We start from the raw sequence: 14,310 nt of genomic DNA on the forward strand, positions 1-14,310 counted from the left end.
GGGCACTCAAAGCCGGTGCTCTGCGACAGCCCTGAGGGAGGGGACGGGAGGGAGGTGGGAGGGGTTTTCAGGATGGGGGACACATGTAATGTACACCCATGGCTGATTCATGTCAGTGTATGGCAAAAACCACTACAATATTGTAAAGTAATTAGCCTCCAATTAAAATACATTAATTTTTTTTTTTTTTTAAAGAATTTCCTCTCCTTCGTTGGTGAACATAAGACTCACCAGCCAGGGGCCACACCCCCCACCCCACCTCCACGGCTGGGAGTTTTCTGCTCCTCTTCCTCCAGGGGCAGAAATAATGAACGCGGATTCACAGGATCACAGAGACGGATTTGCAAGGCAGCGGGCCAGTGACTTTAACCTTAGCATTGCTCAGCTCAAACCAATTGCGCTAAGGCGATAGATTACAATGTGCATATGAGCCCAATTCTCCGCGGCTCGTCAGCGGTGAGCATTTGTCTGATAGTTCCCGTCTCTTGAGAAGAGAGCGCCACCTTGTGGGGAAACACTGAAGTTCAGGATATGCCGGCCCATTCTTTTCTTCTATGAAAAGTCGACTTCACCTACTTTCTGTTAGGTCTGTACCCTCCCGTTTCATTTCCAGAGTGCACTGAGATGTCGGGTTATAAGAAACAGTATATTAAGCTATTTCCAGGTTCAAAAGGTAACACGAAAGATGTACCTGGTCCCCGGAGGGTGCCTTTCAAGTGTAGTTTTTAAGACCTGTCACTTGTCTTCCTCAGTTTGGAACTGAGAATCCCATAGACAGAGGAGCCTGGCGGGTGACAATCCATAGGGTCGCACAGAGTCAGACACGACTGGAGCAATTTACCACACACACAGAAGTGGATTGAAGGCGAAAGGAGAAGGGGGCAGCAGTGGACGAGAGGGTTGGATAGTATTACCGACACAATGGACAGGAGTTTGAGCAATCTCTGGGAGATGGTGAAGGACAGGGAAGCCTGGCGTGCTGCAGTCCATGGGGTCGCAAAGAGAGGGACACGACTTTGTGGCTGAACAACAACAGAAGTGGAAAATCTGCCTACCTGAAATTCTCCATTTAGCGCATGTCTGTGAATTAAAGGTTTCCTACAAGCACCTCCACTAAAGTCTGGAAAAGCCTGTTGAGTTTTATCCAGCCCCTGAGTTGCTGTGAGCAGGCCAGTGGGGGGTCGGGAGGCAGCCGACCAGCTGGCAGGGAAAGAGGGGCTGGTCCTAATTTGTAGAATCTGCTCTCTTCCACGCTGCCAAATACTTCTGTGATGGCTGATCTCAAGGTTCAGACCGACAGAGGAGATGCAAACCGTGAGCTCCAGCAGGGGGCGCAAGCCGGCTCCAGCACACCACCAGCTCCTGGACTCGTGTCTCACTGCTCATCTCTGGAGTCCCGCTCACTTCTCCAAGTGAGCTCCAAGGTAATTATCAAAAGGGACAGACGGGCTGATGCAAAAAGACCAGATTTGGGGACCCAAAGATCTGCATAAGTGCCGGGCAATGCCAGAAGCGAGTTGGAAAGCAAAGAATTTTTTTTTTTTTTTTCCATCCTTTGTCAAAGACACAGAATTCTGGTGACAGGGTCTGGGATGCTGTGTCCCAGAAGAGTTGATTTTCACCAGAGCAATAACCCGTGGAGATGCTTCAGACAGTGCCTAACATTCAGGAAGGGCTCAATAAGTTGTCCTTTCTGATGTTCAAATTGCAACTTTTGGAACTTCCCTGGTAGTCTGGTGGCTAATGCTGTGTTCCCAATGCAGGGGTCCTGGGTTCAATCCCTGGTCAGAGAACTAAACTTCACGGGCTGCAACTAAAGTATATATATATACATATATATTAAATCCCACATGCTGCAACTAAGAAATGGCACAACCAAATAAGCATAAATATATATATAGAGAGAATATATATAGAGAATATAAATATATATATATATATATTTTTTTTTTTTTTAAAGATGGCAACTTTCTGGAATGTCCCAGTAGGCCACATATCTTAATTTCTTATTTTCCTCAATTGAGCTTCAAGGGAAATCATTGTATCTTTTTCCTCCTCCAACAGATATATCCTTGCCATTTCTCGAAGGCCCTATTTATTTTCACTTGAAAAGGGGCCAAAAATGAGATTGGCAACCACTCCTTCAATCAGCCAACTCTCCTGGGGAAATAGCATCTATGGAGCACCTAATATATGCCATCTGATCAATATCAGGTCTCATTTCTTTCTCACAGCCATTCTGTAAAGGGGGTGCTATCATATTCCTTTACAAATAAGGAAACTGGAGTCTGAGATGTTATGAGAGTTTTCCAGGACCATTTAATGGGATGATGACAGAAACAAAGGGATTCAAATTGGGATCTTCTGGGCTCAGAGCACATCACCCTCTCCATGCCTCCATATTGCCCTCAAATAAGAGAAGGCAGAGCTCAAAGAAAGCAATTTCATCCGGCAAACCCCATTTTTCATATCACATCACAGTCCATGTGAACAGGACCCTGGATTTGTGCAGTGCACACTCTGTGCACACTACCATGGCTGTATATGTATTTCTCTTCCCTCTTCTTTTTCACTTGTACCATGGGGCCATCTTCTCTTCCCCAGGTTACACCAAAGTGGAAATGAAAGGCCAAAGAAATCACTGACTTCCACTTAAATAAGAGATAAATATTTCCTCCTCAGAGGCCTAGGAGGGGGAGAGAATAGATGGTGGCCACTGAACAGGAGTGGAGGGCGGCCAGGACTCTGGAGGGATGAGGAGCACTCCAAGCAGAAGAAAGACCCTTCTATGAGAGAGGTCCAGAGGGGAGGACGAGCTGCCCCAAGTGGAAAGGCTTCTCCAAGATCACCTGAATGACATCCTGACATAGGTAAGTCCCTCTGATCTGCCGGTGAAGAGCTGGGCTGAGGGAGCCCTTCTGTGGGGCAGAAAGGGATAACTGGGTCCCTGACCAAGGGGTGCCTGAGCAGAATCAGAGGCGGAGTGTCCCCGTGAGCAGGGGCAGCATGGAGCCCCCAGCGACCTTACAAGAACTGCAAACCCCACCATGTGGGCAGGAGACTCACTGTATGGATGGTATAACTGATGCTGGGGATAAAACTATCATCTTAAACAGCTGCCACCACCCCTCTTCAGGAAGAAACTCCTTGTCTGGGAGAGGAAGCTGGTGAGGACTCGGGCTGCATATTGAGCCCGTGAGAGTGGGGGATATAGGGGGTACAAGAGCTTCCAAGGAGGGGAGCCAGGGCTGTCTGCTGGGCGGGGGAGGTGGATGGGGTGTGGGGGAATGGAGGGGAGGAGGGGAGATGGTGAGAAGTCATAAGATGGTAGGAGGCTGTGCAGAGAGGTGAGACGCCCCCTCTCTGCAAGCGCCCAACTCTAGGAACCATTCAACCAGGCTCAGTGGGGCTTTCTGGTCACTGGAGCCGTGGCTGTGGTCATATGTGGGCACCTGAGCTGAGGGCAGGGATACATCCAAAGACTTGGGGGCCTGGAGGCTGCAGTGACCCCGACCGACTACATCATCCCGTCTCCCTCCTGGAATTTGAAGAATTGGGAGATTCCAGCCAAGGGCTGTGGTGTGACACTGGGAAGCCCCAGCAGGCCCCCGCTTCACAGAGGGTTCCATGACAAAGGGAGAAATGTAACTTCCACGTGGGAGGTTCCGAGAGCACGTCCTGGAGCAAGCGTTGACTTAGCATGTGAGCTTCCTTAGGCTACCCACTCCAGTATTCCTGCGAGAAGCCCATGGACAGAGGAGCCTGGCGGGCTACAGTCCGTGGGGTCGCCAAGAGTCGGACATGACTGAGTGACTAACACACACTTCGGGACACACTCTCAGAGGCCCTTCTCCCCACCTCACCAACTGGGTGCCACCCCACCTCTTTCCTGTGGAGATCGGCAGAGAAAGGGAGAGGAAGGCAGCTTTCTCCCTGGTTCTTCAGAAAGTATGGAAGTGCTCAGGGAGAAACGGGGGTGAACAGTAGAGATTATTCTCACACTAAAAGGAAGCCTGGTTGGGTATGTTTGCCTTTAATCAAATGACAAGCTAGAGGGCTGTTTATCTTACCGCTTACAAATGATTGGGGAAATATTTAAATTTTAAAGACTCAGGGATTGAGAATTTACTCCCATGCTGTTGGAATAATTTGACTATTTTGGCAATGTCTACATATAAGCACTTTAAGACACTTGTCCGCCTGAGACTAATATATTCACTGTGGTATAACTAGCACTGGATCCATTAACTCGGAAATGCAACTCCAACCAGTTGGCTGATGGCAAGGTTAGCCCATGGTTGGCACACTCCACACATTTGTGGAGGGAGGGAGTCCCCATGAACTGAGATTGACAGCGATCATCAACTTGGAAGAAAAGTCAAGGGTTTTGAAGGCAGAGGGCACTGTCCCACAGGAGACAGAAGATGGCGCTTGAACAGAGAACTCCTCTGCTTGGCTGAAACTGCTGAAGCTGGAATAAGGGGCTCAGATCCAAGCATCCACAAGGCGCCCAAACCTTCCCAGCCAGCACAATGGTCTTCTTTGGGTCTCTTGTTTGCTTTCCTTTGATTCTGCCCTTCAAAGGAAATAGGGTGTGTTGATGTTCTGGATAAAGAATGTGCCTTCTGGGTGATCTAATTCATCCTGCAGTAGAATGAAAAGGAAATGAAGGGGCAGAAAGAAGCAAGGCTCGTGGAATATATCAGTAGAGTGAAAACCTGTGAGTTTGTTACACTGCTCTGTGCACATGGACAGGTCCTGCGGCTGTGCTTCAGCCCCTAAACCAGGGACAACAAAACAACTGGTGTGAAGAATAAATGTTACATGGGATCTGGATGAGGGGTGAAACAAGAGGGCCTGATGTGCTTGACACAGAAAAGAACTAATACACACCCTATCTCATTTAATCCTCACACCAGCCCAAAGGTAATGGTATGTAAGCAAATAAAAGCAAAACATACCAAAACAGGCTCACAAAGAAAACAGGCTTCACACCACTGAGAAGCATTAGGCTCAAGACTTGGGGGTCTCCTAATGCCAGAGTCCCTTCTCTTTCCACTGACTCCCAAAGCAACAAGCACTCTGAAAATTACAAAGAGCACTGGAAGTCCCCTGTCTATTGACCAGAGGCCAAAGATGCTTACTCCTGAAAATCACCAGCTTAATAGAGGTCTCAGATCTTCAGAAGATGCAGTATAGATGAGATGTTTTCAGCTAGCTACTTCTACTGGTCTACCAGGCTATACTTTTCCAGTTTAGCGATGGACAGGGTGAGTCACGGGATTTTGTTTTTAAGAAGGTTAAATTTCCACAACTAAGTAGCTGTGGTATGTCGGGCTAAGGGAGATGTTTTGCCCAAGAAAGCTGGTTACTGGGGCCATGCAAGTTGATACATGCCTCTGAGTCCAGAAGCTTGAAGTAGACAGGTGCCCGAGAGGCAGGTATTAGATTCTGCCCATCCCCCCACCCCACCCTCCTACCCCCTACCTCTCCACCTCAACCCTGTTCTTATTTTATTCGACTTAATTGGTCTTTAGTCAGCATCTGTGTTGATACAGAAATGCAGACTCTCTGTAGCTTTGACAACAGTCAGCCATTCAACCTTCTCTCCAAATGCCTGTGGTCTCTGCATTTGCTGAGTGGGTCACCTTCATCTAAATATGTGGGTCTCTGTATGTTTAATGAACACAGGTGTTAGGGTTCCCTTAGAGTCAAACATGTGGGTCATAAACCATTGAGGACATGCACGTAGTTGGTTTTTCACTCAGATATTTGACACTGTGTAAAGACTGCTTCCCAGGTGGCGCTAGTGGTAAAGAACTGCTGCTGCTGCTGCTGCTAAGTCGCTTCAGTCGTGTCCGACTCTGTGTGACCCCAGAGACGGCAGCTCACCAGGCTCCCCCGTCCCTGGGATTCTCCAGGCAAGAACACTGCAGTGGGTTGCCATTTCCTTCTCCAATGCATGAAAGTGAAAAGTGAAAGTGAAGTCATTCAGTCGTGTCGGACTCTTAGAGACCCTATCGACTGCAGCCCACCAGGCTCCTCTATCCATGGGATTTTCCAGGCAAGAGTACTGGAGTGGGGTGCCATTGCCTTCTCCGGGGCAAAGAACTAGGAGATGTGAAAAACACGGGTTTGATCTCTGGGTCAGGAAGATCCCCTGGAGGAGGAAATGGCAACCCACTCCAGTATTCTTGCCATGGACAGAGGAGCCTATAATCCATAGGGTCACACAGAGCTGGACATGATTGAAGTGACTTAGCATGCGCACACAAAGACATTTAAGCATATTCCGGTCTTCTTAAGACTGGAAGTGTAAGCAAAGACCTGCTCCACTCAAAACTGCTAGAAAGTTCCTCAAAAAGTAAAACATAGAATTACCATTTAAACCAGCAATTCCATAGCTAGGTATACACCCCCAAAGAACTGAACACTGGAATTCAAACAAATACTTGTACGCAAATGTTCATAGCAGAACTGTTCACAGTCCAGTGCTCACCAGCAAAGGAATGGATGAAGAAAATACGGTGTCTCCACACAATGGATAATGATTTGGCCTTGAAAAGGAATGACATGCTGATACGCGCTTACAACACAGATGAGGTTTGAACACATGCTAAGTGACAGAAGCCAGACACAGAAGGCCATATATTCTAGGGTTCTATTTGTATGAAACATCCAAAATAGGCAAATCTATAGAGACAGAAAGCCAGTCAGTGGTTGCCAGGGACTGGGGGTGCCAGAGAATGGGGAGTGACTGCCTAATGAGTACAGGGTGTCCTTTGGGGTTGGGGGAAATGTTCTAGGACCAAAGACAGGTGATGGCTGCCCAACACTGTGAATATACTAAAAGGCACTAAACTGTACATATTAAAAAGGTTACTTCTGTGCTACGTATGTCTTGCCTTACTTTTTCTTCTAAGTGCTGGGAGCATGGAGTAGGGAGCAGAGAATAAATGGATGAATGGAAGGCATGAGAGAAAACAGCACCATGGTGAGAGAAGCCAGAGACCAAGATACAGATGACAGCAACTTTGCTACAAGCTGTGTGATGGTGGGCAAGTCACCCACCCGCTCAGGGCCTCCCTTCTCTCCTCTGTGAGAAGGAAGAGGCTCAGAACAGCCAGTTCTGAGGACACACTGTGTCTGTGTCGATGTCAGTTAGGGTTGCAAACACACTTGTTAATTTCATGGATATATACATTCTTCTCTAAGGACCTTCTCCTAGATGCATTCTGTTGTTGTTGTTTTTTAAATATACCCTTCTAATCATTTTTTAATTTTGTTTGTTTCATCACTGCTGGATGCAGACTTTCTCTACTTGTAGCCCCACCCCCACCCCACTACTCTCTAGGGCTTCAGTAGCTGTGGCTCATGAGTTTCGTTGCCCCACAGTGGGTGGGATAGTCCTGGACCAGGGATCGAACACATGTCCCTTACATTGGCAGGTGGATTCTTAACCACTGGACCACGGGGGAAGTCCAATCCTGGTTTTTAAATCAGTTCACTCATTCAACCTTCACCAACTTCCAAGAGAAAACTCAGAGAATCCAGAAGAACCTGCTGTGCTGATTTAAAAAAAAAAAAAATTCTGTGTTGAACAGGGGGATGTGAAAGGCAGAGTAGGGCCTGCAGTTAGTGAATACAGGGAACAGATGACATTAATGCTTCTGGCCAAGGCTGTTAAAGAAATATACACTTTCACTTCACCGCCCTGCAAAGTTAAAACTACCCACTATGTGTGATTCACTATGACGCTGCATGTAATCCTGAGGCCATCTACTCCAAGGGAAGATCTGATTTGTAGCCAGGGGAGCATCATGGCTGAGCACACTGGCCGTGATGAAGCCGGTGCCCCACCCCTGCTGGGTGCACCCAAGGTGAAAGCCATGCTGCCAAGGAGGCTGCGGGTCTGTCTTCTCCATGACCACAGTCCAGATGGGAAGGGCTACAGGCACTGGAGGCCCTGCAGGACACAACCCAGGGGGCTGTGATCAGCAGGACATCCCGGGCTGTGGTGTGACACTCTGCTCCACCTTCCAGAGAACAAAGCACCAGTCTCCCCTCTTTTGGGCCACCCATTAAGGGAGGGCCCCAGCTCCCCTGAGCAGCGCTGGCACCAGCAAGCCAGCAGGGCAGGGCAGGCCACAGTTGGATGGGAGGCTCCCCTGGAAAGATGAACCTGCTCCAGGGTGTTACCCACTCTTGGCTGCCAAGAGAGCACTAGCCCTGGGAGCTCCGTGCACAGGGAAGAGAAATGCACAGACTCATTCATCTAGGTGTGTTCCCCTGGACCAGTGGTCCCCTACCTTTTAGCACCAGGAATGGGTTTCATAGAAGACAATTTTTCCATGGACCAGGGTGTGTGGGGAGGAGGGCGGGGGGAGGGGTGATTTCCAGATGATTCAACTATATTACATTTATCGTGTACTTTATTATTATTACATCAGCTCCATGTCAGATCAACAGACACTAGATCCCAGAGGTTGGGGACCCCTGCCCTAGACCCTGTACCTTCTGATGCTGCCTACACAGGCTTTGCCTTGACCAAAGAACTCTCCTATAAGGCAGAAACCCAAGCACAGTCACCTGGGGTTCACGGTGCATTCAGTCTTCTCAGTATGCCAACTCTTATACTGGCAAAAATGATCCGTAGGTGTCCACTTCACAATCAAACACTTATCAGTATGAGCTGTGTTAGCACACTTCTGCTCAGTGCAGCGAGAGGTTCATAATAAACAGAAGGCCAGTTCTCTGCCTTAGGGACTTTAATTTGTTCACTCATTGATTCACTCCATTTTTGAGCCATTCATCAAGTTTCAGGCACTGATTCCGTCTTCAAAGTCAATGGAGAGGAAAACTGCTCACATATAAAACAGCTAGAGAATAATCCCAGACAGACATAGAAAGTGAGAATTTTAGTCGCTCAGTTGTGTCCAACTCTTTTCAACCCCATGGACAGTAGCCTGCCAGACTCCTCTGTCCATGAAATTCTCCAGGCAAGGATACTGGAGTGGGTAGCCATTCCCTTCTCCAGGGGATCTTCCCAACCCAAGGATTGAATGCAGGTCTCCTGCATTGCAGGCAGATTCTTTACTGCCTGAGCCACTAGCTGCTGCTGCTGCTAAGTCACTTCAGTCCTCTGACTCTGTGCAACCCCATAGACGGCAGCCCACCAGACTCCCCCATCCCTGGGATTCTCCAGGCAAGAACACTGGAGTGGGCTGCCACTTCCTTCTCCAATGCAGCAAAGTGAAAAGTGAAAGTGAAGTCACTCAGTTGTGTCCAACCCACCTGAGCCACTAGGGAAGCCCCCAAACAGACATAGCATGGAGGCAAATCATGACAACTGCTGACACTCAGTATAAGTTTAGCCATTCAAGTTTATCCTTATATATGCATCTACTTTCAAGCTAGAAAGAGTCCAAGTCACCACTGGGTCCAATGGCATGGTACCCTACCCAGGGACTGACAGTTCCAGGATCTCCTGGACAGCTTATTAAATGTACAGATTCCTCAGGCCCATCAGGGCTGCAAGGATGTGGAGAAGCTGGGGCTCTAAGGCACTATTGGTGGGAACGTAAAACAGCGCAGCTGCAGGAGAAAACACTTTGACGGTTCCTCAAAAAATTAAAATTACCATGTGATCCAGCAATTTCACTTCTGTGTATGTCCAAAAAAGCTGAAAGTAGGGTCTCAGAGAGATGTATGTACACCCAACTTCATAGCAGCACTATTTACAATAGTCAAAAGGTAGAGGACTTCCCTGGTAGCAGAGTGGATGGAATCTGCCTGCCAAAGCAGGGGACACGAGTTCGATCCCTGGTCTAGGAAGATTCCACACGATGAGGGGCAACTAAGCCAGTCCAAGGCTTACCTTGGACACCTAGAGCCCAAGCTCCAGAGCCCTCAAGCCGCAACCACTGAGCCCATGTGCCACAACCACTGCCTGCGTGCTGAGAGCCCAAGCTCCACAACAAGAGGAGATGCCACAATGAGAAGTCTGAACACTGCAGTTAGAGAGTAGCTCCCACTTGCCACAACTCGAGAAAGCCCATGCAAACCCAGTGCAATGAGAACCCAGCGCAGCCAAAACTAAATAAAAGGTAGAAGCAACCCCAATCCCCACCAACAGATGAAAGAATAAACAAATGTGGTCTATACATAGAGCAGAATGCTGTTCATCCTGAAAGAGGAAGGAAATTCTGACACCTGCTTCATGATAAACCTTGAAGAGCTTATGCTAAGTGAAATAGGCCCAGCATAGACAGACAAATGCCATATGATTCCAGCTATTATGAGAGTAGTCAGAGTCACAGACACAGGTGGTTTCCAGGTGCTGGGGCAGGACAGAATGAGGAGCTGTTGTTTAATAGATACAGGGTTTCAGTTTTCCAAGATGAAAAAGTTCTGGTGATTGGTTGCACAACAATTTGAATATACTTACCATGACTGCACTGAATTAGTAAAAATAGTCCAAATGGTAAAATGTGTGTCATGCATTTCACCCCAATCTTTAAACACACAGGTTCCTGGGCCCTGGGCCCAAAGATTCAGACTCGGCCATCTGGAGAAGGACTCTGGAATCTGTGTTTCTAAGGCTTCCTGGGAGTTGCTGACTTGTGGCCAGTTTGGATACCTCCAATCCAAGTTCTTATTTTAGAGATGAGGAAACTGAAGTCCGGGAAGTAAAGTGATTTGCCAAAGGTCACTCGGCTCCCTGGTGATGCCTTAGGACAAGCCCAGACTGGCACTGCCTAACCCTGGCTGGACATCTGAGTCACTCACCGGGTCCCAACCCAGACCCACTGAACGAGGATGTCTGGGGGAAGCGGCCTGAGCAACCAGAATTTGTAAACGCTCCATCAGTTCTTAAAATTTTGACGTGTGGCCAGAATTGAAGATGCCTGACCCAGTCTTCTGGTTCTTTTTCACTCTCACAGGCTGGACACCAGACGTTGGCTGGAAAGTGGGGACCATGTGTCTGCTGTTTGAGAGGGCTGCTACCGGCAGAACTTTCAGCCAAACTTGGTGGTTTAGCAACAGAAGTTTCTCTCTGTTGTGTGTTTTGCATGTTTCGGGGTCTAGTACATTGACTCTCTCTTCTCAGTGCAGAGGAGAACACAGCCCCCTGGAAAAAACACGTTGAAGAAAAGGCAAAGTGTAACCACGGTGCTTCACTTCACTAGTCAGGGATGCAAAACAAAGTCACGTTTCTTATGAAGTCTCAAGCCCCCAACTGCCCTAGTAAGAAATCAATACCCACTTCCAGAACTTCCTTCCAAAAACCACTCCAAAAAACCCCAGGCTTGCGTATGCAAACCAAAGGGTAGCCCCTCCTACACTTAGCACAGAGTGACAAGACATACACCCTTCCCGCTTCAAGCAGGCCCAGTTCCAAAGGGCCGTGAGTCTAAAATGAAGAAGCCACCTCTGGATTCACTGCCACCAATAGGACTGTGACTCAACCACGCAGAGCCTTAACACCATTTGTGGATGACATGTGTCCTTTGGGGCAGTCTTCTACAGAAGAAGTCATCAAAAAGATAAGAGATAATGAGTGTTGGGAGCCTGTGAAGAAAAGAGAACCTTTGTGCACCTCTGGTGGGAAAGTGAATGGTGCAGCCACCATGGAAAACAGTATGGAGGTTCCTCAGAAAAATTAAACACAGAACTACCATACAATCCAGCAATCTCATTTCTGGGTATACATCCAAAGGACGTTAAAACAGGATCTCAAAGAGGTATCTGTACCCCCCTGTTCACTGCAGCATTATGTACAATAATCAGTACATGGACACAACCCAAATGTCCATCAACAGATGAACAGATAAAGAAGATGTGGTGTACACACACACAACGGAATAGTATTCGGCCATGGAAACAAAGAAATCCTGCTGCTTGCTACAACTTGGGTGAAACTTGAAGGCATTATGCTAAATGAAATAAGTCCAGCAGAGAAAGACAAATGCTATATGATCTCCTTTACATGTGGGATCTAAAAATGCTGAACTCAGAGAAACAGAGAGTGGAATGGTGGTTACCAGGGGCTGGACATGGGGAAAATAGGGAGGTATTGATCAAAAAATACAGACTTCCAGTTATAAAAGTAACAAATTCTAGGGATCTAATACCTAGCATAATGATTATAGTTAATGATACTATAGCATACATCAGATATTGCTGAGAGAGTAGATTCAAATGTTCTCATGACTAAAAAGAAATACTAATTTTGGGGGATGAAAGTATTAGGTAATACTAACATGGTAATTATTTTGCAATATTTAAGTGTATCAAAAGAATACATTGTGCACTTTACCTTTTTTTTTTTTTTAACTTTGAAAGGAACAAGATTTATTATTTACAGGTCCTGGAAATTCCACAGGATGCCTGGGGGCCACACAGCAAGGTTGCAGGTAGAGAGAAGGTGTCATTGTACACATTAAACTTATACGATGTTGTATGTCAATTACATCTTAATAAAGCTAGAAAATAAATACATAGGCCAATATTACCCACACCAAACACCTGTTGAGACAGGTAACCTACTCCCCCCCGCCACCATGATCTCTGCAAGTATCCTAAGAAAATCCTCAGCATCTGTGGTCTTCAGGCCAGTGTGTCTGCAGTCAGCCCCTCAAATTCACTCTGTGATGTGAAGCAGATTGAGCAGGCCTTAAACCTACGGGCCACATGTGGCTTGTGATGGTTCAGCAGCAGCATTTTTTACCACCTATTGGCTTTAAGGTCCTGAACAAACTCCTAGCTCTCATCTGAACCAACGTTAAGCCACAACTTCCGACAATGGTACTCCTCCTTTCATCACAGCAGTAAGTGTCTTTGATTCCATCAGTCACTCTTCTTGCTCTCCTTTGACTTGGCAAATACCTCACGTGTTGCTTGATCTATGCTTTGTCCTTCTAACCGTCCCTACTGTCTAGAAATAATTCACTCTACATACACAAAACACACTAAACAGAAAAACAGCATGGCTGTTATGCAAGGGCCTCGTCTGATCACCTCTCCTGCTACCTGTTGGGGGCAGGCAGAGCTGGTGCACTTCAGTTCTGAAGCAGGGTTCTGCAGGTTGGAGGTTTCTCTGGAGGTGGAGAAGCATCTATGCTCTTCTCAGTCCCCCAATATCCTCATTCTCCATCCTTGATGCCTCTGCTCCTAAAACATGTCATCACCTCCAATACAATGGGCCTGGCGCCCAGAACAGGCCCATTCACCCCAGGAGTCACCAGGGGATGCTGTGAAGGCTACAATCCACAGGAAGAAAGGCAGCCCTAGACACAGCACTCCCTGCAGCTGAGTACTATGGAGGGGTCCCCCAGCCCCCAGCCCCACACCCAGCATCCCACGGAAGGAGCGTAGGAACTTGGACTTCAAATGTTACAGGTCCAATAACCCACTCTTGCCATCTATGCATGTAGGAAGATACACACACATGTACACACGGTTGTTTCTTTCCCCAAAGTCACATTCACGGCTTCGTAAGAGTTAAACCTAGAGGAGTTCCTAAAAAGGCCAAATACTGTAACCTCTCTGAGCCCTAGGCTAGACTCCCTAAACCCTATGTGAGCTTCCTCTCAGAGATGTCTGTTATTCTTCTTGCCATCTAACCTGCTGGGCAACTGAGTTTGTAACTTATAACAACATTGAATTTCCTAAAGAGGGGATTAGGGTCTCAAACCAGTCCCTCCTTAGTAGACACCTGTGCTGCTTATGTAAATATGCCCAGGGGTTCACTGGTGGCTCAGTGGTTAAGAATCTACCTGGCAATGCAGGAGACATGGGTTTGATCTCTGATCTAGGAAGATCCCACATGTCCTGGAGCAACTAGGCCTGTGCACCACAATTACTGAGCCTGTTTTCTAGAGCCCTGAAGCTACTGCAATGAGAAGCCTTCACACCGCAACTGGAGAGTAGCCCCTGCTCACCAAAACCAGAGAAAAAGCCCGTGTAGCAAGAAAGACCCAAAGCAGCCAAAAATAAAATAAATAAATAAAATTTAAATATATATATATATATACACACACACCCAAACTCTCCCCATTACAATAACCTTACTCTGCACAGGTATTGCTGAAGAACCATTCCATTAACTTTCCTATCACAAGACAAAAGAAAGTCTTTTGAGACTTTAAAGAGATATAAAGAGATATAAAAACAATTGGAAAGGAAGAGGAAAACATCACCATTTACAAATTCTATGATGATATACCAGACAACCCCCAAAAAGCCGACAGAGAAACTATCTCAAAACAATAAGAATATTTAGTAATGTAGCAGGCTCCAGAACTAATA

Source organism: Bos grunniens, chromosome 4 (assembly GCF_055505025.1).
Source record: "Bos grunniens cultivar Pamir isolate PY7600 chromosome 4, Bosgru_T2T1.0, whole genome shotgun sequence".
Lineage (NCBI taxonomy): Eukaryota > Metazoa > Chordata > Mammalia > Artiodactyla > Bovidae > Bos > Bos grunniens.